General features: G+C 41.4%; 1 long non-coding RNA gene across 1 annotated transcript in view; it reads left to right on the top strand.

Annotated features, from left to right (window-relative positions):
- LOC134935429 (uncharacterized) overlaps positions 1-24650 on the top strand; it is a 132043-nt gene extending 107393 nt beyond the window's left edge. The window contains exon 4 of the long non-coding RNA XR_010180133.1: positions 24236-24650. This is a non-coding gene — a long non-coding RNA (uncharacterized LOC134935429). The remainder of the gene's footprint in view (positions 1-24235) is intronic.
- Positions 24651-24865: the final 215 nt, after the last annotated feature.

Below are 24865 nucleotides of genomic sequence, written 5' to 3'. Positions count from 1 at the left end.
TGAGAATCGCCCTTATTAGTGTTCTCCGAAATGTTGTTGTACCCACTGTCCTCTTAACTACAGATATGTGTACAAGCGGGATAGGGAAAACTAAAGATGCATGACTGTGACTGCCCACTAGGTGGAGGTATTGCCTTCAGCAGCACAACAGCAGCAGCAGCAGGCTACTCTATGTATCACTGGATTCTATAAGAGGCAATATATACAACATGTTTGTGCCACCCACTGCTGTTGCTGAGCTTAGTCATCCAGTTACCTGGGTGCAACCTTTTGGCCTAAACTGGATGAAAAAACTTTTGTGAGCTGTGAGGTGGTCAAAGTTGACTGGAAATAAGTGGAAATTAATGTTATTGGGGTTATAATAAGGGTCTAGGAACAAAAACAGACCAAAATGCTGTAATTTTTGCTGTTTTTATGATTGTTGTAAATAAGATCCAGATCCAAAACCAAAACCAAAACCCACAAGGGTGTTTGTTGTTAAACCAAACACAGATCCAAAACATGAAGGAGATTTAGATCCAAAAACAAAACCCATGACGGGGGTCCGTGCTCATCTCTCGTTTACTTTATTGTTTTTAATGTGTTTGTTGACACTATTTATCATTGGGCACATTTTGACTGCTTAGTAAGTGCATTGATCTTTTCCAATATTATTTTTGCAGTATAGTTCATCTGGTGAGTCTACACAGTTAGGGGATCACAAGGATTATTCCTCCTCTTGTTTTTCTAGTAGTGATTTCTGGTAATAAGTGTGATGCTCTGCGATGTAACGTAGATGCTCCGGGCGCTGATCTTGGTGTGGCAAATGTTGAGCTAGGTCATCCTGCAGTAGCATTTCCTAGAGTGCATCATGGCAGAAGGTGCTTAGGAAGTGGTCTAGCAGTATGAGTAGCTCAGGATCAACTGCCTTGCCCAGGGGCTGAATTGTCCATTGTGACAACACCGCTATATTGCGTGTGGTTCATTCTCACATGCGTAACCGCATTAGGAAAGGGAGTATGTTGATGTCTCAGGACAAGAAAGAATTTGGCATTTAAGCATAAAAGTGGCATTGGTGAGAATACTATTTGGTCATACCACAATTGGTTGGTGGGCATGTATGTTATTGCGTGTCACTGAACAAATTACTTTTATTAAGTATATGTACATGGCACATGCAATGTTTGTGTCCACTAGGAGATCCCTGTCGCATATGTATGATGAGGAGTTTCAACAGAAATAGTATTTTCCATCATTGATGACTCTCCCGTTACTTAGATCGCAGTAAGGTAGGTATGTCTGAGTTTCCATGAGGGTTTTCAAATTCGTTCATTGGGTATGTGTGCACCCAAGAATTTGAAATCTGCTTAAGATCTGCCACATGTTGTGGGTCTAGATCATATGGCCAGCCCATTTTCTTCTCCTAGTGCTTTCACCTGTGGATGTGGTCCCCAAGAAAGTTCCAGAGAAGTACAGGTTGATTCAACATGTCTTATCCTGAGGATAACTCATGGGCTTTTGCTTGAGTAGTGGTCACATCACAGAAAAATGTTTGCCTATGGGGTGTTCCATTTCGTGTGGTTTAGCATCTTTCTCCATTGGTGTGTGGCAGCAGGAACTGGGGAGTCTGTGGTGGCACACTACCTTGATGATTTCCTTTGTATTTGTCCAGCGGATTCTCCTCGCTGTGCTGACCTTTTGTTTTCTGTTTGTGCACTGTTTTCGGAACTGGGAGTTCCAATAATGCAAAATAATATGGAAGGGGCAGTGCAATGCTTAGCATTTTATGCATCAAAAGCAATACTGTGATGGGCTGCTGTCATCTCCCGCATGATTAAAATCGATAAGCTGCGGTTGGCCATTACTGAGAGCTTGCAGGCCAGGAAGCTGGGTCTTAGGCATACTCAGTCTCAATTGGGGCTGTTAAACTTTGCCTGCAGGATCATTCTCATGGGGAGAGGGGTTTTTTGGTAGAAAGTTGGAAAGGGCTATGATCAGCATCATCCGTCCTCTTCATTTTCTATGTCTGCCGGTAAAAATTAAATGTCACCTGCGCATCTGGTCTTGTTTTCTTTCCAGCGTTAATGGTGTGCTTATATGGTCATATCCCCAGATGTATTATGTGATTTTTCAGATTTTTACTGATGCATCTTGGGCCTCTGGTGTGCTTACCTAGTTGGCGCCTGGTGTGAAGCACCTTGGCCTGGTGATTGCAGTGCAGGTGCTTGACCAGAAATCTTTTCCTGCTTGAGCTCTTACCCATTGTCATGGCTATCGAGTTGTGGGGGGAACTTTATTGTAACACTAGTATAGATTTTTCTTGCATCAATTTAGATGACATGCAAGCATTCAGCCATCAGGGCGCCTCATCCCTACCAGCAGTGTCTGATTTTTACTATAACTTTTCAGGCCAGACACATCCCTATGTTTGAGAATGGTATCACAGAGGCACTGTTTAGGTTTAATTTGGTTATATTTCCTCACGGTGCCTCATGCTGATCTGAGGGTGACAACTGTCCTTGCTCCTGTTTGGCAGATTATTCGGCCAGATTGGAGGGACTGTCCAGATGTTCTCTTGCCATGTGGATGGTGTGCTCTTATAAAGAGGCCTGGAATGAATGGGAGCAATATGAAGCTACATAACAGAGGTAAGAGTCAGGGACACTGATGCACTCTTTTCTCTGGTCTGTATATTTTGAAGACTGATACCTACTGCTTATGAAAAAAGATCTCACTAAGGAATTCATTATCACAAAGGCATTAAGGTGTTTGGCTATGGAGGCGTCTGTGGTTGAGGAACGGCGACAACCTATTGACATCCACGAGTTGCCCCACCTATTGACAGTTGTTTAAAGTGTTTGTTTTTCAGATTAGGAGTCTATCCTGTTTTAAACTAGCTTTTATAATGGCCTTTCACAGTGCACTTTGAGTCAGCGAGTTAGTGGCGCCTGCAAAGTTGGTGGAATTGGACCTCCTTTCCTTGTGCTAAAGAGAGGCTTTTTATTGGTCAAGTTGCTATGCTCAAAGACTGTCCAGCTAGGATAGGGACATTGGAATTCATTATCAAGTTGTCAGAATACTAGAGATGAGCGGGTTCGGTTTCTCTGAATCCGAACCCGCCAGAACTTCATGTTTTTTTTCACGGGTCCGAGCGACTCGGATCTTCCCGCCTTGCTCGGTTAACCCGAGCGCGCCCGAACGTCATCATGACGCTGTCGGATTCTCGCGAGGCTCGGATTCTATCGCGAGACTCGGATTCTATATAAGGAGCCGCGCGTCGCCGCCATTTTCACACGTGCATTGAGATTGATAGGGAGAGGACGTGGCTGGCGTCCTCTCCGTTTAGACACTTGATTTACTAATTTTGGGGAGCATTAGGAGTACTCAGTAGTGTACAGTGCAGAGTTTTGCTGATAGTGACCAGTGACCACCACTTTTATTTATAATCCGTTCTCTGCCTGAAAAAAGCGATACACAGCACACAGTGACTCAGTCACATACCATATCTGTGTGCACTGCTCAGGCTCAGGCCAGTGTGCTGCATCATCTATTATCTATATATAATATTATATATCTGTCTGACTGCTCAGCTCACACAGCTTATAATTGTGGGGGAGACTGGGGAGCACTACTGCAGTGCCAGTTATAGGTTATAGCAGGAGCCAGGAGTACATAATATATTATATAGTGAGTGACCACCAGACACACAGTGCAGTTTATTTAATATATCCGTTCTCTGCCTGAAAAAAGCGATACACACAGTGACTCAGTCAGTCACATACCATATCTGTGTGCACTGCTCAGGCTCAGGCCAGTGTGCTGCATCATCTATATATATTATATATCTGTCTGACTGCTCAGCTCACACAGCTTATAATTGTGGGGGAGACTGGGGAGCACTACTGCAGTGCCAGTTATAGGTTATAGCAGGAGCCAGGAGTACATAATATTATATTAAAATTAAACAGTGCACACTTTTGCTGCAGGAGTGCCACTGCCAGTGTGACTAGTGACCAGTGACCTGACCACCAGTATATATAATATTAGTAGTATACTATCTCTTTATCAACCAGTCTATATTAGCAGCAGACACAGTACAGTGCGGTAGTTCACGGCTGTGGCTACCTCTGTGTCGGCACTCGGCAGCCCGTCCATAATTGTATATACCACCTAACCGTGGTTTTTTTTTCTTTCTTTATACATACATACTAGTTACGAGTATACTATCTCTTTATCAACCAGTCTATATATTAGCAGCAGACACAGTACAGTGCGGTAGTTCACGGCTGTGGCTACCTCTGTGTCGGCACTCGGCAGCCCGTCCATAATTGTATATACCACCTAACCGTGGTTTTTTTTTCTTTCTTTATACATACATACTAGTTACGAGTATACTATCTCTTTATCAACCAGTCTATATATTAGCAGCAGACACAGTACAGTGCGGTAGTTCACGGCTGTGGCTACCTCTGTGTCGGCACTCGGCAGCCCGTCCATAATTGTATATACCACCTAACCGTGGTTTTTTTTTCTTTCTTTATACATACATACTAGTTACGAGTATACTATCTCTTTATCAACCAGTCTATATATTAGCAGCAGACACAGTACAGTGCGGTAGTTCACGGCTGTGGCTACCTCTGTGTCGGCACTCGGCAGCCCGTCCATAATTGTATATACCACCTAACCGTGGTTTTTTTTTTCTTTCTTTATACATACATACTAGTTACGAGTATACTATCTCTTTATCAACCAGTCTATATATTAGCAGCAGACACAGTACAGTGCGGTAGTTCACGGCTGTGGCTACCTCTGTGTCGGCACTCGGCAGCCCGTCCATAATTGTATATACCACCTAACCGTGGTTTTTTTTTTCTTTCTTTATACATACATACTAGTTACGAGTATACTATCTCTTTATCAACCAGTCTATATATTAGCAGCAGACACAGTACAGTGCGGTAGTTCACGGCTGTGGCTACCTCTGTGTCGGCACTCGGCAGCCCGTCCATAATTGTATATACCACCTAACCGTGGTTTTTTTTTCTTTCTTTATACATACATACTAGTTACGAGTATACTATCTCTTTATCAACCAGTCTATATATTAGCAGCAGACACAGTACAGTGCGGTAGTTCACGGCTGTGGCTACCTCTGTGTCGGCACTCGGCAGCCCGTCCATAATTGTATATACCACCTAACCGTGGTTTTTTTTTCTTTCTTTATACATACATACTAGTTACGAGTATACTATCTCTTTATCAACCAGTCTATATATTAGCAGCAGACACAGTACAGTGCGGTAGTTCACGGCTGTGGCTACCTCTGTGTCGGCACTGGGCAGCCCGTCCATAATTGTATATACCACCTAACCGTGGTTTTTTTTTCTTTCTTTATACATACATACTAGTTACGAGTATACTATCTCTTTATCAACCAGTCTATATATTAGCAGCAGACACAGTACAGTGCGGTAGTTCACGGCTGTGGCTACCTCTGTGTCGGCACTCGGCAGCCCGTCCATAATTGTATACTAGTATCCAATCCATCCATCTCCATTGTTTACCTGAGGTGCCTTTTAGTTGTGCCTATTAAAATATGGAGAACAAAAATGTTGAGGTTCCAAAATTAGGGAAAGATCAAGATCCACTTCCACCTCGTGCTGAAGCTGCTGCCACTAGTCATGGCCGAGACGATGAAATGCCAGCAACGTCGTCTGCCAAGGCCGATGCCCAATGGCATAGTACAGAGCATGTCAAAACCAAAACACCAAATATCAGTAAAAAAAGGACTCCAAAACCTAAAATAAAATTGTCGGAGGAGAAGCGTAAACTTGCCAATATGCCATTTACCACACGGAGTGGCAAGGAACGGCTGAGGCCCTGGCCTATGTTCATGGCTAGTGGTTCAGCTTCACATGAGGATGGAAGCACTCAGCCTCTCGCTAGAAAACTGAAAAGACTCAAGCTGGCAAAAGCACCGCAAAGAACTGTGCGTTCTTTGAAATCCCAAATCCACAAGGAGAGTCCAATTGTGTCGGTTGCGATGCCTGACCTTCCCAACACTGGACGTGAAGAGCATGCGCCTTCCACCATTTGCACGCCCCCTGCAAGTGCTGGAAGGAGCACCCGCAGTCCAGTTCCTGATAGTCAGATTGAAGATGTCAGTGTTGAAGTACACCAGGATGAGGAGGATATGGGTGTTGCTGGCGCTGGGGAGGAAATTGACCAGGAGGATTCTGATGGTGAGGTGGTTTGTTTAAGTCAGGCACCCGGGGAGACACCTGTTGTCCGTGGGAGGAATATGGCCGTTGACATGCCAGGTGAAAATACCAAAAAAATCAGCTCTTCGGTGTGGAGGTATTTCACCAGAAATGCGGACAACAGGTGTCAAGCCGTGTGTTCCCTTTGTCAAGCTGTAATAAGTAGGGGTAAGGACGTTAACCACCTCGGAACATCCTCCCTTATACGTCACCTGCAGCGCATTCATAATAAGTCAGTGACAAGTTCAAAAACTTTGGGTGACAGCGGAAGCAGTCCACTGACCAGTAAATCCCTTCCTCTTGTAACCAAGCTCACGCAAACCACCCCACCAACTCCCTCAGTGTCAATTTCCTCCTTCCCCAGGAATGCCAATAGTCCTGCAGGCCATGTCACTGGCAATTCTGACGAGTCCTCTCCTGCCTGGGATTCCTCCGATGCATCCTTGCGTGTAACGCCTACTGCTGCTGGCGCTGCTGTTGTTGCCGCTGGGAGTCGATGGTCATCCCAGAGGGGAAGTCGTAAGCCCACTTGTACTACTTCCAGTAAGCAATTGACTGTTCAACAGTCCTTTGCGAGGAAGATGAAATATCATAGCAGTCATCCTACTGCAAAGCGGATAACTGAGGCCTTGGCATCCTGGGTGGTGAGAAACGTGGTTCCGGTATCCATCATTACTGCAGAGCCAACTAGAGACTTGTTGGAGGTACTGTGTCCCCGGTACCAAATACCATCTAGGTTCCATTTCTCTAGGCAGGCGATACCGAAAATGTACACAGACCTCGGAAAAAGAGTCACCAGTGTCCTAAAAAATGCAGCTGTACCCAATGTCCACTTAACCACGGACATGTGGACAAGTGGAGCAGGGCAGGGTCAGGACTATATGACTGTGACAGCCCACTGGGTAGATGTATGGACTCCCGCCGCAAGAACAGCAGCGGCGGCACCAGTAGCAGCATCTCGCAAACGCCAACTCTTTCCTAGGCAGGCTACGCTTTGTATCACCGCTTTCCAGAATACGCACACAGCTGAAAACCTCTTACGGCAACTGAGGAAGATCATCGCGGAATGGCTTACCCCAATTGGACTCTCCTGTGGATTTGTGGCATCGGACAACGCCAGCAATATTGTGTGTGCATTAAATCTGGGCCAATTCCAGCACGTCCCATGTTTTGCACATACCTTGAATTTGGTGGTGCAGAATTTTTTAAAAAACGACAGGGGCGTGCAAGAGATGCTGTCGGTGGCCAGAAGAATTGCGGGACACTTTCGGCGTACAGGCACCACGTACAGAAAACTGGAGCACCACCAAAAACTACTGAACCTGCCCTGCCATCATCTGAAGCAAGAAGTGGTAACGAGGTGGAATTCAACCCTCTATATGCTTCAGAGGTTGGAGGAGCAGCAAAAGGCCATTCAAGCCTATACAATTGAGCACGATATAGTAGGTGGAATGCACCTGTCTCAAGTGCAGTGGAGAATGATTTCAACGTTGTGCAAGGTTCTGATGCCCTTTGAACTTGCCACACGTGAAGTCAGTTCAGACACTGCCAGCCTGAGTCAGGTCATTCCCCTCATCAGGCTTTTGCAGAAGAAGCTGGAGGCATTGAAGGAGGAGCTAACACGGAGCGATTCCGCTAGGCATGTGGGACTTGTGGATGCAGCCCTTAATTCGCTTAACAAGGATTCACGGGTGGTCAATCTGTTGAAATCAGAGCACTACATTTTGGCCACCGTGCTCGATCCTAGATTTAAAGCCTACCTTGGATCTCTCTTTCCGGCAGACACAGGTCTGCTGGGGTTGAAAGACCTGCTGGTGACAAAATTGTCAAGTCAAGCGGAACGCGACCTGTCAACATCTCCTCCTTCACATTCTCCCGCAACTGGGGGTGCGAGGAAAAGGCTCAGAATTCCGAGCCCACCCGCTGGCGGTGATGCAGGGCAGTCTGGAGCGACTGCTGATGCTGACATCTGGTCCGGACTGAAGGACCTGACAACGATTACGGACATGTCGTCTACTGTCACTGCATATGATTCTCTCAACATTGATAGAATGGTGGAGGATTATATGAGTGACCGCATCCAAGTAGGCACGTCACACAGTCCGTACTTATACTGGCAGGAAAAAGAGGCAATTTGGAGGCCCTTGCACAAACTGGCTTTATTCTACCTAAGTTGCCCTCCCACAAGTGTGTACTCCGAAAGAGTGTTTAGTGCCGCCGCTCACCTTGTCAGCAATCGGCGTACGAGGTTACATCCAGAAAATGTGGAGAAGATGATGTTCATTAAAATGAATTATAATCAATTCCTCCGCGGAGACATTGACCAGCAGCAATTGCCTCCACAAAGTACACAGGGAGCTGAGATGGTGGATTCCAGTGGGGACGAATTGATAATCTGTGAGGAGGGGGATGTACACGGTGATATATCGGAGGGTGAAGATGAGGTGGACATCTTGCCTCTGTAGAGCCAGTTTGTGCAAGGAGAGATTAATTGCTTCTTTTTTTGGGGGGGTCCAAACCAACCCGTCATATCAGTCACAGTCGTGTGGCAGACCCTGTCACTGAAATGATGGGTTGGTTAAAGTGTGCATGTCCTGTTTTGTTTATACAACATAAGGGTGGGTGGGAGGGCCCAAGGACAATTCCATCTTGCACCTCTTTTTTCTTTTCTTTTTCTTTGCATCATGTGCTGATTGGGGAGGGTTTTTTGGAAGGGACATCCTGCGTGACACTGCAGTGCCACTCCTAGATGGGCCCGGTGTTTGTGTCGGCCACTAGGGTCGCTAATCTTACTCACACAGTCAGCTACCTCATTGCGCCTCTTTTTTTTCTTTGCGTCATGTGCTGTTTGGGGAGGGTTTTTTGGAAGGGACATCCTGCGTGACACTGCAGTGCCACTCCTAGATGGGCCCGGTGTTTGTGTCGGCCACTAGGGTCGCTAATCTTACTCACACAGCTACCTCATTGCGCCTCTTTTTTTCTTTGCGTCATGTGCTGTTTGGGGAGGGTTTTTTGGAAGGGACATCCTGCGTGACACTGCAGTGCCACTCCTAGATGGGCCCGGTGTTTGTGTCGGCCACTAGGGTCGCTTATCTTACTCACACAGCGACCTCGGTGCAAATTTTAGGACTAAAAATAATATTGTGAGGTGTGAGGTATTCAGAATAGACTGAAAATGAGTGTAAATTATGGTTTTTGAGGTTAATAATACTTTGGGATCAAAATGACCCCCAAATTCTATGATTTAAGCTGTTTTTTAGTGTTTTTGGAAAAAAACACCCGAATCCAAAACACACCCGAATCCGACAAAAAAAATTCGGTGAGGTTTTGCCAAAACGCGGTCGAACCCAAAACACGGCCGCGGAACCGAACCCAAAACCAAAACACAAAACCCGAAAAATTTCAGGCGCTCATCTCTACAGAATACCTGGATATGCCTGGTGTCCTTAGCGCAAAGCTTATCTGTCGGCACATGTGGCTGAGGGTTGAACCTGGCTTATGCATCAGGATGAGTCTACCCTTACTAAATATCAGTTTAGTAAGACCTTGAAGCATTGTATTCTGTCTATGGGACTCCCTTTTTCTGACTTTGGCACTCATTCCTTCCCTATTGGGATGGCCACTTCCACAGCAGCAGCGGGACTCCTGGTTTCCGATATCTAGGTGGTTGGTCAATGGAAGTCAGAAGCTTATCATCTTTATATTGTTAAGATTTGTTAAACCGAGCGCTTGTGTGTGCTGGTGTGTAGTGTTTAATGAACCAGTAAAGAATTATGTAAATAGCCGAGAATTGATTAAATGTAAGGAATAAAGTGAAGAAAAAGGAGAATGAAAAAAATGAAAATAAAAAATAAAAATAATAATAATAATAATAAAAATGAAGAATAAAATGAATAATAAATAAAATAAAATAAAAAATAAAATAATAATAATAATAATAATAAAATTAAAAATAAAAATTAATAATAGGGAGGGGGGGTAGGGTAAGGGGTAAAGTGCAATGTTTACAGCTCCTTTAGGAATAATTTTGGAGCTTTTGGACACTTGATTGAAAGGTACACTCTTGCGGTGTGGCTATCCTTGACTTTACCCTATTTGGTGCAAGCGTGGCTAGGAGTTCTGGTGTCTGTGGCAACAATAAGGCTGATGGGCAGGCTGGCTTTTCCTGCCTGTTAGGCCGTAGCTCACGTCCTCCTTCCCCTGGCTGCACCGTAGCCGCTGTTTCGTCCGCTCCGCCGTAACCGGAAGTTCGGATGTTTACTTCCGGTATTGCAAGCGCGGGCGGCGGCGGAGTCCGTGTCCTAGATGGTTGCTTCTTTTTCTCCAACGCGTTTCGAATCCAAGTCCGGATTCTTTCTCAAGGAGATGCTAAAAACTTTTACTATTAAAAGTCCGTTTCTATATGATAACTTTATTGATAAAACCGGGTGTACCCGTGACCGGAAGTGCGTTTTCCGGCGGCATCCTCATGGTAAAACTTGCAATAAGGGAATGAGTGTGAATTCTTCCCAAAAATATTTAAAAAATATATAAAAAATATAAATCATTGCACTTCTAGGAAAAGGGAAGGTATGGGATGAAAAAAAATTAAAATGGTATAAGAATAAAAATAAAAATAAAGATAAAAATAAAAAATAAAAAAAGGGGGATATAAATAATAAAAATAGATATAATAAAATGAATGGTGTATATTAAAGAATTGAGAAATTTTTTGAATACATTTTTTTTTTGAATATGTGTGGAAGATTACAGGAAGACATTTAGTTCTATGTCAATATTTAGACCGTGTGGTTCTAAACTCTTCATTTTATATATCCATTCGGTTTCTTTTTTCTTTAATGTTTTTACGATATCCTCTCCTCTCCAATGGGCTTCGATCTTTTGGATCCCAATGAATTTTAACCCAGTGGGATCTTGATTATGCTTTGTGAAAAAATGTGCTGAAATGCTGTGTGTTTTTAGGCCTCTTTTTATGTTGTATACATGTTCTGCTATCCTTGTTTTTAGTTTTCGTTTCGTTTGTCCCACGTATTGTTTTCCGCATGTGCATTCCAGGATGTAGATAACCCCTTCTGTATGGCAGGTTACTTGGTTTTTTATTTCAAATTCTTCTCTTGTTATGTTAGACTTGAAAGTGGTTGTGGGTTTGGTTGAAGTCTTCTGGTTCCTGCAACCGATGCAGGTCATGCACTGGTGGAATCCTTTGGTTTTTGTATGGTTCTTTGGCTCTTGTGAGATCGGAAGGAAACTGTGAGTCAACTGTTGTTTTAAATTACTTGCTTTTTTATAAATTATTTTTGGTTTGATGGGGATGGATTCCTTTAGGTCCTCATCAAGAAGGAGAATATGCCAGTGTTTTTCAAGGATTTTTTCGAAGTCTATATGATTACTATTGAATTGTGTTATGAAGGTAAGAGGTAGTTCTTTTTTGTCTTTTTGTTTGAAAGTGAGTAAGTCATTTCTTTCCAAGTTTTTTACCTTGTCTAGTTGTTGTGTCAGATGGTTTTCTTTATATCCTTTTTGGAGAAATTTGTTTTTCATTTCGTGTGCTTGTTGTTCAAATACTTTGTGATCAGTACAGTTCCTCTTTAATCGACAAAATTGTCCTCCTGGGATATTTTCTATCCATTGTCTGTGGTGATTACTGCTATGTGAAAGCATGTTGTTACCGTTCACTTTTTTGAAGTGGGTTCTTGTGAGAATTTGGTTCGTTTCAATGTAAATTTCCAAATCGAGGAAAATTACCATATTTTCACTGTGTGTAGTAGTAAATTCAAGGTTCATATTGTTGTTATTAATGTGTTCTTTGAATTGTGATAGAGCGTCTTGGGTTCCTTTCCAGATGAAAAACACATCATCTATGTAGCGGTGCCAGCTTATGATGTTTGGTAGGAAAGGGTTGTTGTCCCAGATGTTGAGATCCTCCCAGCGTGAGACAAACAAGTTCGCATAACTAGCAGCAAATGATGTTCCCATGGCTGTACCGCACTGTTGCAGAAAAAATTCACCTTCATACCAAAAATAGTTATTGTGAAGAATAAATTCAATACTGTCCATAAGGAAATTAATTTGTGAATTGGTAATTGTCGTCTGGGTGCACAAGAAGTGGCGGGTTGCTTCACATCCTGCATGATGATTTATTGCGGTATACAGGGATTTGATGTCACTTGTACATAGTATGTACCCTTTTTGCCATTCGGTATTGTTAATTACTTGCAATATATTTGTAGTGTCCTTTAGGAAACTTTTTTGTTTTCCTACGATGTCCTGAAGGTAATGGTCGATATATTTTGATAGATTTGAAGAGATTGAGCAAATGCCGGATACGATGGGTCTCCCTGGTGGTTTTTCCAGATTTTTATAGATTTTTGGGAGATAGTAAAAGGTTGTATACATGTTCTGCTATCCTTGTTTTTAGTTTTCATTTTGTTTGTCCCACGTATTGTTTTCCGCATGTGCATTCCAGGATGTAGATAACCCCTTCTGTATGGCAGGATACTTGGTTTTTTATTTCAAGAACTGGGAGTCATCAATAAGAAAGAATATAACTACATCTGCTTTAAGGATCCAAAAATCCCAACCTTTTACTATCTCCCAAAAATCCATAAAAATCTGGAAAAACCACCAGGGAGACCCATCGTATCTGGCATTTGCTCAATCTCTTCAAATCTATCAAAATATATCGACCATTACCTTCAGGACATCGTAGGAAAACAAAAAAGTTTCCTAAAGGACACTACAAATATATTGCAAGTAATTAACAATACCGAATGGCAAGAAGGGTACATACTATGTACAAGTGACATCAAATCCCGGTATACCGCAATAAATCATCATGCAGGATGTGAAGCAACCCGCCACTTCTTGTGTACCCAGACGACAATTACCAATTCACAAATTAATTTCCTTATGGACAGTATTGAATTTATTCTTCACAATAACTATTTTTGGTATGAAGGTGAATTTTTTCAGCAACAGTGCGGTACAGCCATGGGAACATCATTTGCTCCTAGTTACGCGAACTTGTTTGTCTCACGCTGGGAGGATCTCAACATCTGGGACAACAACCCTTTCCTACCAAACATCATAAGCTGGCACCACTACATAGACGATGTGTTTTTCATCTGGAAAGGAACCCAAGACGCTCTATCACAATTCAAAGAACACATTAATAACAACAATATGAACCTTGAATTTACTACTACACACAGTGAAAATATGGTAATTTTCCTCGATTTGGAAATTTACATTGAAACGAACCAAATTCTCACAAGAACCCACTTCAAAAAAGTGAACGGTAACAACATGCTTTCACATAGCAGTAATCACCACAGACAATGGATAGAAAATATCCCAGGAGGACAATTTTGTCGATTAAAGAGGAACTGTACTGATCACAAAGTATTTGAACAACAAGCACACGAAATGAAAAACAAATTTCTCCAAAAAGGATATAAAGAAAACCATCTGACACAATAACTAGACAAGGTAAAAAACTTGGAAAGAAATGACTTACTCACTTTCAAACAAAAAGACAAAAAAGAACTACCTCTTACCTTCATAACACAATTCAATAGTAATCATAAAGACTTTGAAAAAATCCTTGAAAAACACTGGCATATCCTCTCTCTTGATGAGGACCTAAAGGAATCCATCCCCATCAAACAAAAAATAATTTATAAAAAAGCAAGTAATTTAAAACAACAGTTGACTCACAGTTTCCTTCCGATCTCACAAGAGCCAAAGAACCATACAAAAACCAAAGGATTCCACCAGTGCATGACCTGCATCGGTTGCAGGAACCAGAAGACTTCAACCAAACCCACAACCACTTTCAAGTCTAACATAACAAGAGAAGAATTTGAAATAAAAAACCAAGTAACCTGCCATACAGAAGGGGTTATCTACATCCTGGAATGCACATGCGGAAAACAATACGTGGGACAAACGAAACGAAAACTAAAAACAAGGATAGCAGAACATGTATACAACATAAAAAGAGGCCTGAAAACACACAGCGTTTCAGCACATTTTTTCACAAAGCATAATCAAGATCCCACTGGGTTAAAAATCATTGGGATCCAAAAGATCGAAGCCCATTGGAGAGAAGAGGATATCGTAAAAACATTAAAGAAAAAAGAAACCGAATGGATATATAAAATGAAGAGTTTAGAACCACACGGTCTAAATATTGACAGAACTAAATGTCTTCCTGTAATCTTCCACACATATTCAAAAAAAAAAAATTTATTCAAAAAATTTCTCCATTCTTTAATATACACCATTCATTTTTTTATATCTATTTTTATTATTTATATCCCCCTTTTTTATTTTTTATTTTTATCTTTATTTTTATTTTTATTCTTATAACATTTTAATTATTTTTCATCCCATACCTTCCCTTTTCCTAGAAGTGCAATGATTAATATTTTTTATATATTTTTTAAATATTTTTGGGAAGAATTCACACTCATTCCCTTATTGCAAGTTTTACCATGAGGATGCCGCCGGAAAACGCACTTCCGGTCACGGGTACATCCGGTTTTATCAATAAAGTTATCATATAAAAACGGACTTTTAATAGTAAAAGTTTTTAGCATCTCCTTGAGAAAGAATCCGGACTTGGATTCGAAACGCGTTGGAGAAACAGAAGCAACCATCTAGGACACGGACTCCGCCGCCGCCAGCGCTTGCAATACCGGAAGTAAACATCCGAACTTCCGGTTACGGCGGAGCGGATGAAACAGCGGCTACGGTGCAGCCAGGGGAAGGAGGACGTGAGCTACGGCCTAACAGGCAGGAAAAGCCAGCCTGCCCATCAGCCTTATTGTTGCCACAGACACCGGAACCCCTAGCCACGCTTGCACCAAATAGGGTAAGTCAGGGATAGCCACACCGCAAAAGACTGTACCTTTCAATCAAGTGTCCAAAAGCTCCAAAATTATTCCTAAAGGAGCTGTAAACATTGCACTTTACCCCTTACCCTACCCTCCCCTCCCTATTATTAATTTTTATTTTTATTTTTAATTTTATTATTATTATTTTTTATTTTTATTTTATTTATTATTAATTTTATTCTTCATTTTTATTATTATTATTATTATTATTATTTTTATTATTTTTATTTTTTTCCTTTTTTGCCTTTTTTTCATTTTTTTCATTTCTCCTTTTTCTTCACTTTATTCCTTACATTTAATCAATTCTCGGCTATTTACATAATTCTTTACTGGTTCATTAAACACTACACACCAGCACACACAAGCGCTCGGTTTAACAAATCTTAACAATCACCAAATAACAACTTGAGCAGCTATTCTTTCACAGCGCAGCAAACTATACCCAATTTATTCATCTTTATATTGTGCCTAGAAAATGGCTTGTAGGCACAATTTTTGTTTTAGCATGCTAACTGGAAGACTAGCTACAGTACCTGCTGGTTATCTATGGCTCATGACCACTGTCTGTTTCCTTTGGCCACGGATGCCCATTGGTTAGGCCTTTGTGGCATGCTGTGGGAAGCTCTAAAGGACTGTTTATTGTCTGTGGTCAGCTTGTTTGAAGTACAACAAGTTTTGGTTTGTCACCTAGGTGGCAATTATTTGTTCAGATGCACGTTGTTGGATTTGCTCTGGGCTATTGCGAGAGATTGTGAGGAGAAAGGAGAATTTGGCAGTTTTTCAATGTGTGATATCCCTGAACTGGATTGTAATGGAACATAGGGTGGTCAGATTTAGGGTCATTTATCTGTACAGGACTGATGGTGTCCAGCTCACTGATGGTGGGTAATTTTTGTTTTTAGAAAGTATTTTAAGGGTATTTTGGAGTTGGTTTTGTATTAGTAGAGTGATTGGCTTTAGCTGTTTTGCTGATGGTGGCAAGAATGTTATTTGTTGAGTTGAAAGATAATAATAATAATAATAATAATAATAATAATTATTATTATTATTATTATTATTATAATTTGTTTAGTGGGTGTGCTCTCCTTTACTAATGTTAGAAATATACAGTATATGATTACATTATATCAGGGCATTGGGCACTGCCTGTCCAGGTGTGTCTTATTTGGAGAGTTGTACACCAACGATCGAGCATTGATGCATGAATGTCAAATAATTTTGATCTAATTTGAAGACAACTCCTGTTATGCATTTTATTTATTAATTAAGTTGTTTATTAATACATTTAATATTAAAGAGAAATAAGCATAACATCATGATCATCATGAACAATTTAATGAGTGCCACAAATGGTTTCATTTTCTTCATTCCCCAGCTGTCTCTTCTAAGAGAGCACCCCCCCAAAAAAATAATAATAATTATCAGCTACCTAGTACTTAATATGTGAAAATAGATATATTGTCTATTCATTTGAGAAGCTTTATTTCACTGAGGTCCTCCATGAATCCATACAGAACAGGTCCTATAGCCGATGCTACTGTTACATAACATTATCTATTTGGCTTGAAGTAGAATGGTAAGATGCTTAAAAAGAGGTGAGTCCCTAGTTTTACATTTGTTGCCCTCATAGAAGTAATTGCCCAGTTAACAGTGAAAATCATGGCTCCAAGGGATGGGGACTCTGTCCCCCAACCTGGTTCCATAAATTCAGGGGCATCACATTTGGAGGAGTGGAACCAAACTTTTAAATATTGTGCCCCCCCCCCCCCCCCCCAATAGCTATTATGTGGTGGTCACTAGAGATGAGCGGATTCGGTTTTACTCGGTTTTACTCGGTTTTACTCGGTTCTCAAAACGGCATCTTATTGGCTCACGGATGTCACGTGTTTTGGATAGCCAATAAGATGCCGTTTTGAGAACCGAGTAAAACCGAGTAAAACCGAATCCGCTCATCTCTAGTGGTCACCAGACAATATTACCGCTCATTAGAGAAAACATATGTCTTCCATATTTGTACAGGAGTGCACCCACATTTAAGGGAGGGGATGCCCCCCTTTTAACTTAAGTAGCTACTTTAGGAATATGTGTGGGTGGGTATTGTTATTGTTATTAACACCTCTCTTCATGTTGCTGAAAATAGCAAGATTGATTTATGTTGTTTATTGTTTATCCACCGCCTCCAAATCTGAAATGGTATAGGCCACCACTTGGCAGAGCCATATCAGCCCATTTTAGACCCTGTGTGAAATAGAGCTCTGCACTCTCACCCCTTTCAATTTTTGGGGGGATAGCAGTAGTCACCCTTTATGGTGGCCCATCTTAGCTGCATTTCTGTCTATAGTACAAACAGATTTATTTTACTGAGAATATGAAGTACAGTGACACACTTTTCACCCACAATTTCTAAATTTACATATATTACAGAATGTAAAGCTAACATTCCCCGTTTTAATACAGATATAATCTTTGCAACCACTGAAATATTTTGGTACGGGCTCAAACCATTTGTTAGGGATGTTACATTAAGTTACATTTATTCTGTAGTTTTCTAATGTCCAGAATGTCTTCACTGTTAAATGGATCATTTATGGATGGATGAATGAATAGTAGAGACTCAGATAAACTGCATGTACAAGCTTAGCTGGAAGCATTGATGCCAGTACTCCACTGCCACACATTTCCCTCACCATACATTTCATCCAATGAGTGAAATACCTCTCACACATTAATAAATGCTGTATATACTATATATTACTCACTACTACTCACAGGTACCACCTCCCCAGATCTGTTTAAGTTGCACTGCCCCAGCACCCCTATATCTGTATGTGTTGCACTCATTCTCTCCCTTTAAATGTGTATGTTTGCACTGAGCATCTCCTTCCTATATCTGTATATATTGAACTGAGCTCCCTTTCACTATCTGTGTGTGTTGCACCCCACCATCAATAACCTAATGAAAGACTAGATCTCACCAGTGCTTCAGATGATATTCTGAAGCAATTCACTGTTAATGGCCTTGGAGGTAAAGCAGGAAGCAAGTGGGGACCAGCCATAGACTTTATTGCTTATCTCCTCTTGAAAGGAAACTGAATCAGTCAGGTTGTGGGATCTTCACAGACAGAAGACAGTTAACATTGGTGGCTGGTCTGGACAATATAACAGCCACTAAATAGCCTCAATAAGCCAGTACTGGCACCATAATCAAGGGCAGTGCAACATGTGCCCTGGGCAGTGGCACATGTTGCATAGCCCTGGTTATGGCCCTAGCTCTCATGTGGTTACTTTGATGCAGAGGGTGTTCAGTTCCACAAGCAGTAATGGTGTCTGGCTCAGCTCAAGTGTTGATAGAGTCTGATGCTCCTTTAGTGCTGGTGGTCTCTAGGACTCATTCGGTGCTAGTGGAGGTTGTAGTTCCTCAAGCACTGGTTAGGGCTGGACCTCCTCAACCACAGACTGAGGTCTTGGTAGTCATTCTGTGAGAGATTGTACATGAACATCTCAATGTTTTGTGCCATATGTGTTGTCTTTTATAAATAATATTATAGCCTGTTTGCAGGGCAAGAATGGAGATGCACACATTGTACACACCAAAATGATACTATTCACAACAATGAGTATTTCTTTATTTGTACATTTAAGAAAAAATAAATGTAGTTCTAATTGTTCATTTATATAAAAATGTGAATGTCATCTACTGTGACAGGATGAACACATTCAGATGGATGTCTACAAAGGAACTAATCTTATAGTGACCCACCTGAATGTAATCATACAGGTCACTTTCTAGCTGACTATATATATATATATATATATTAGTGATGAGCGGGTTCGGTTCCTCGGAAACCGAACCCCCCCGAACTTCACCCATTTTACACGGGTCCGAGGCATACTCGGATTCTCCCGTATGGCTCGGTTAACCCGAGCGCGCCCGAACGTCATCATCCCACTGTTGGATTCTCGCGAGATTCGGATTCTATATAAGCAGCCGCGCGTCGCCGCCATTTTCACTCGTGCATTGGAAATGTTAGGGAGACGACGTGGCTGGCGTCCTCTCCGTTTATTAATAATATTTGTGCTTATTGCTTAATTGTGGGGACTGGGGAGCAGCTGTATTATATAGGAGGAGTACAGTGCAGAGTTTTGCTGACAGTGACCACCAGTATACGTTGTCTGCCTGAAAAACACTCCATATCTGTGCTCAGTGTGCTGCATATATCTGTGCTCACACAGCTTTATTGTGGGCACTGGGGACCACCAGTATATTATATAGGAGGAGTACAGTGCAGAGTTTTGCTGACAGTGACCACCAGTATACGTTGTCTGCCTGAAAAACACTCCATATCTGTGCTCAGTGTGCTGCATATATCTGTGCTCACACAGCTTTATTGTGGGCACTGGGGACCACCAGTATATTATATAGGAGGAGTACAGTGCAGAGTTTTGCTGACCAGTGACCACCAGTATACGTTGTCTGCCTGAAAAACACTCCATATCTGTGCTCAGTGTGCTGCATATATCTGTGCTCACACTGCTTAATTGTGGGGACTGGGGAGCAGCTGTATTATATAGGAGGAGTACAGTGCAGAGTTTTGCTGACAGTGACCACCAGTATATATAGCAGTACGGTACGGAAGGCCACTGCTCTACCTACCTCTGTGTCGTCAAGTATACTATCCATCCATACCTGTGGTGCATTTCAGTTGTGCACAGTATATATAGTAGTAGGCAATTGCTAATGATACTGGCATATAATTCCACACATTAAAAAATGGAGAACAAAAATGTGGAGGTTAAAATAGGGAAAGATCAAGATCCACTTCCACCTCGTGCTGAATGCCATCAACGTCGTCTGCCAAGGCCGATGCCCAATGTCATAGTAGAGAGCATGTAAAATCCAAAAAACAAAAGTTCAGTAAAATGACCCAAAAATCAAAATTGAAAGCGTCTGACGAGAAGCGTAAACTTGCCAATATGCCATTTACAGCACGGAGTGGCAAGGAACGGCTGAGGCCCTGGCCTATGTTCATGGCTAGTGGTTCAGATTCACATGAGGATGGAAGCACTCATCCTCTCGCTAGAAAACTGCAGTGCCACTCCTAGATGGGCCAGGTGTTTGTGTCGGCCACTTGTGTCGCTTAGCTTAGTCACACAGCGACCTTGGTGCGCCTCTTTTTTTTCTTTGCATCATGTGCTGTTTGGGGACAATTTTTTTGAAGTGCCATCCTGTCTGACACTGCAGTGCCACTCCTAGATGGGCCAGGTGTTTGTGTCGGCCACTTGTGTCGCTTAGCTTAGTCACACAGCGACCCTGGTGCGCCTCTTTTTTTCTTTGCAACATGTGCTGTTTGGGGACAATTTTTTTGAAGTGCCATCCTGCCTGACACTGCAGTGCCACTCCTAGATGGGCCAGGTGTTTGTGTCGGCCACTTGTGTCGCTTAGCTTAGTCACACAGCGACCCTGGTGCGCCTCTTTTTTTCTTTGCAACATGTGCTGTTTGGGGACAATTTTTTTGAAGTGCCATCCTGTCTGACACTGCAGTGCCACTCCTAGATGGGCCAGGTGTTTGTGTCGGCCACTTGTGTCGCTTAGCTTAGTCACACAGCGACCTTGGTGCGCCTCTTTTTTTCTTTGCATCATGTGCTGTTTGGGGACAATTTTTTTGAAGTGCCATCCTGCCTGACACTGCAGTGCCACTCCAACATGGGCCAGGTGTTTGTGTCGGCCACTTGTGTCGCTTAGCTTAGTCACACAGCGACCTTGGTGCGCCTCTTTTTTTCTTTGCATCATTTGCTGTTTGGGGACAATTTTTTTGAAGTGCCATCCTGTCTGACACTGCAGTGCCACTCCTAGATGGGCCAGGTGTTTGTGTCGGCCACTTGTGTCGCTTAGCTTAGTCACACAGCGACCTTGGTGCGCCTCTTTTTTTCTTTGCATCATGTGCTGTTTGGGGACAATTTTTTTGAAGTGCCATCCTGTCTGACACTGCAATGCCACTCCTAGATGGGCCAGGTGTTTGTGTCGGCCACTTGTGTCGCTTAGCTTAGCCATTCAGCGACCTCGGTGCAAAATTTAGGACTAAAAATAATATTGTGAGGTGTGAGGTGTTCAGAATAGACTGAAAATGAGTGGAAATTATGGTTATTGAGGTTAATAATACTATGGGATCAAAATGACCACCAAATTCTATGATTTAAGCTGTTTTTGAGGGTTTTTTGTAAAAAAAACACCCGAATCCAAAACACACCCGAATCCGACAAAAAAATTTCAGGGAGGTTTTGCCAAAACGCGTCTGAATCCAAAACACGGCCGCGGAACCGAATCCAAAACCAAAACACAAAACCTGAAAAATTTCCGGTGTACATCACTAATATATATATATATATATATATATATATATATATAAAAAAACAAATAGATGCGGGGGCGCACGGGTAACGTTCAGTGGGCACTAAGAGTGCACGTGAATCTGTGATTTTAAAAGAATAAATATATATATAACGTAAAAAATATATATAACTAACCCAATTAATGGGTGGCCGCAACCTTAAACAATGTGATATGTGCTTGGATGGCACATAAAGGATAAGTATGAAACTAGTGAAGATAAGGGCGCCTATTTAGTGTTTCTTTAAAGAATTGATATGAAGTGAATCAAGTGATAATGTATGGACATCACTTATCTGGTATATACACTTTCTTCGGTCTCATGACCAGTGCACATATGTAAAAAGAAATAAAACAGAAATATCATAGCGCGTACAGTTTTAAAGCATATTTCACCATACAAAATAGAAGTAGTTGTATCTAAAAAACCTCCTAAGGATAAGCAAATCCTCAATGTTAAAAATCCACCAGCGGGGATTATTGGGGTTTTTCACAAAATTTTAATACAACATATAACATAGAAGGTATAAAATAGTAAAAATGCAAGCGTACAGAAGATAACAAGATTCGAGCTTATCAATCTGTATGTACAATCAGGTACATCCTGTTTTCCATAAAAATCCAATATTGGTAAAAATGCAAACGTACAGGAAATCTGAGTTAAAAAAGCTTATCTGTCCATAAGGAGGTCTCAGGTACAGCAGTCCCAACGCGTTTCGTCAGCAGTATGACTTCATCATGGGGATATAGTCAGTAGTGAACAGGTATCCTATTTATACCTGTGAGCAGTGTGAGGATCTGTCACATGGTCCAACAAGTAGTGACCTCACTTCGTACCGATACCAGGGGTAGACAAAGTTTTCCAGTACCAATTCAAACACCTCTGACAAAGATGCATCAACCTTTGAAGGGACCTTCAAATCCAGCCATGGCTGATAGTTTTCCAACTGCAAAGTAGGCCTATGCCTTTTGCACTTTACTTTACCACACACGGCACAGCTATGACCTTGTGGAAAAAGCTCTTGTAGTTCAGGCTGCTTTGGCTTGTGCTTTATGTTAAATAAAATATTAGGAAGAAGAGATTCAGGTTCCAGCGAGCAGTATAATGTAACAACTCCAGCAAGAAATGACCAGAAGATCATAAGAATATGAAGATATCTGAGCAGCAGTACGGTGGACAGATATCTTCATATTCTTATGATCTTCTGGTCATTTCTTGCTGGAGTTGTTACATTATACTGCTCGCTGGAACCTGAATCTCTTCTTCCTAATATTTTATTTAACATAAAGCACAAGCCAAAGCAGCCTGAACTACAAGAGCTTTTTCCACAAGGTCGTAGCTGTGCCGTGTGTGGTAAAGTTAAGTGCAAAAGGCATAGGCCTACTTTGCAGTTGGAAAACTATCAGCCATGGCTGGATTTGAAGGTCCCTTCAAAGGTTGATGCATCTTTGTCAGAAGTGTTTGAATTGGTACTGGAAAACTTTGTCTACCCCTGGTATCGGTACGAAGTGAGGTCACTACTTGTTGGACCATGTGACAGATCCTCACACTGCTCACAGGTATAAATAGGATAACTGTTCACTACTGACTATATCCCCATGATGAAGTCATACTGCTGACGAAACGCGTTGGGACTGCTGTACCTGAGACCTCCTTATGGACAGATAAGTTTTTTTAACTCAGATTTCCTGTACGTTTGCATTTTTACCAATATTGGATTTTTATGGAAAACAGGATGTACCTGATTGTACATACAGATTGATAAGCTCGAATCTTGTTATCTTCTGTACGCTTGCATTTTTACTATTTTATACCTTCTATGTTATATGTTGTATTAAAATTTTGTGAAAAACCCCAATAATCCCCGCTGGTGGATTTTTAACATTGAGGATTTGCTTATCCTTAGGAGGTTTTTTAGATACAACTACTTCTATTTTGTATGGTGAAATATGCTTTAAAACTGTACGCGCTATGATATTTCTGTTTTATTTCTTTTTACATATGTGCACTGGTCATGAGACCGAAGAAAGTGTATATACCAGATAAGTGATGTCCATACATTATCACTTGATTCACTTCATATCAATTCTTTAAAGAAACACTAAATAGGCGCCCTTATCTTCACTAGTTTCATATATATATATATATATATATATATATAGTCAGATAGAAAGTAACCTGTATGACAGCATTCAGGCGGGTAACTGGAAAACAAACTATAATGAACAATAACAATCTACAGTACATTACCAAGTTGGATTATTACACTGTAACCTTGATGTGAAAACTATATTCTGTGCTTGACAAATTGCATTGAGAATTCCACAATGTCTTTCATATATCTTCTTATTATCATTCTCAGACGGTGCAGAACATCTGGCTGCCTGTCATCTAGATAGCTCTACCACTTTTGAAGCTGAGGGCACAAATGGCTACAACTGATTCTGACTGTGTTTGCTTTTGTGCCAGATGCCTATGTTACTAACAACACTTTATGTTTAATGCCTAAGATTGTAGCTTTTAGGCATCATGCATATTGAACACTTATCCTTTGCTGCATCTGGTATAAGTTTCATCTCTTCTTTTTATGTACAGTATGTTGTGGTTTCATATTAACATAAATTCACACATCTATCAAAATGTAGTAATTTTTACAACTGTAAAGTGTAATGGTTATTATGCTTCATTCTTCCTCTCATTCCAATAGATAGAGAAAAGAACATCAATTCCCACTATCCCCAAGGCTGGATCTTCAAAGTCCCTCACCAGACACATCACCACCACTAGACATCAGCCAACCATCTGCCCAGATATCTCAGAGAGACACAAATTTTCCAGTAGTGACAGTCACAAGGGGTGTCAGAAATAGAATTATATTGGTGTTTTTCTGAATTTGCAGATTGGGGCTACCATCTCTACATTGGCAATTATATAGAAGAGATTGTTTTTTTTTTCACAAGAGAGAATACTGTATCATACAGTAAATTATATTATGAAAGGAATCACTGAGTGGTGTATCTGGAGTGTTTGGCTCTCATGTAACCAACAGGACCCATACCCAGCTCAAGAAATCATAAGGCTAATGTTTACAGGTGTCAATAAAATTAGTAATTTTGCAAAAATGTTTCTTAAAATTATTTAAACAGCTGTACATTTTGCACATTATAAAAGAAGTATATTTTAGTAAGTAATTATGTTATGCTGTAAGGTGGCAAATGTGTCTTGACCTTGAAGTCTATTATGAAGTAACAAAAGCCTGTGTGATTAAATAGCTAGCACATCCATACTGGATGTGCAAAATAATATAAAGGTATACGTTCAAGATACCGGCTGCCTT

Source organism: Pseudophryne corroboree, chromosome 6 (genome assembly GCF_028390025.1).
Source record: "Pseudophryne corroboree isolate aPseCor3 chromosome 6, aPseCor3.hap2, whole genome shotgun sequence".
Lineage (NCBI taxonomy): Eukaryota > Metazoa > Chordata > Amphibia > Anura > Myobatrachidae > Pseudophryne > Pseudophryne corroboree.
Note: the sequence above shows the minus strand (reverse complement) of the source record. Positions and strands in the feature narration are given on the sequence as shown.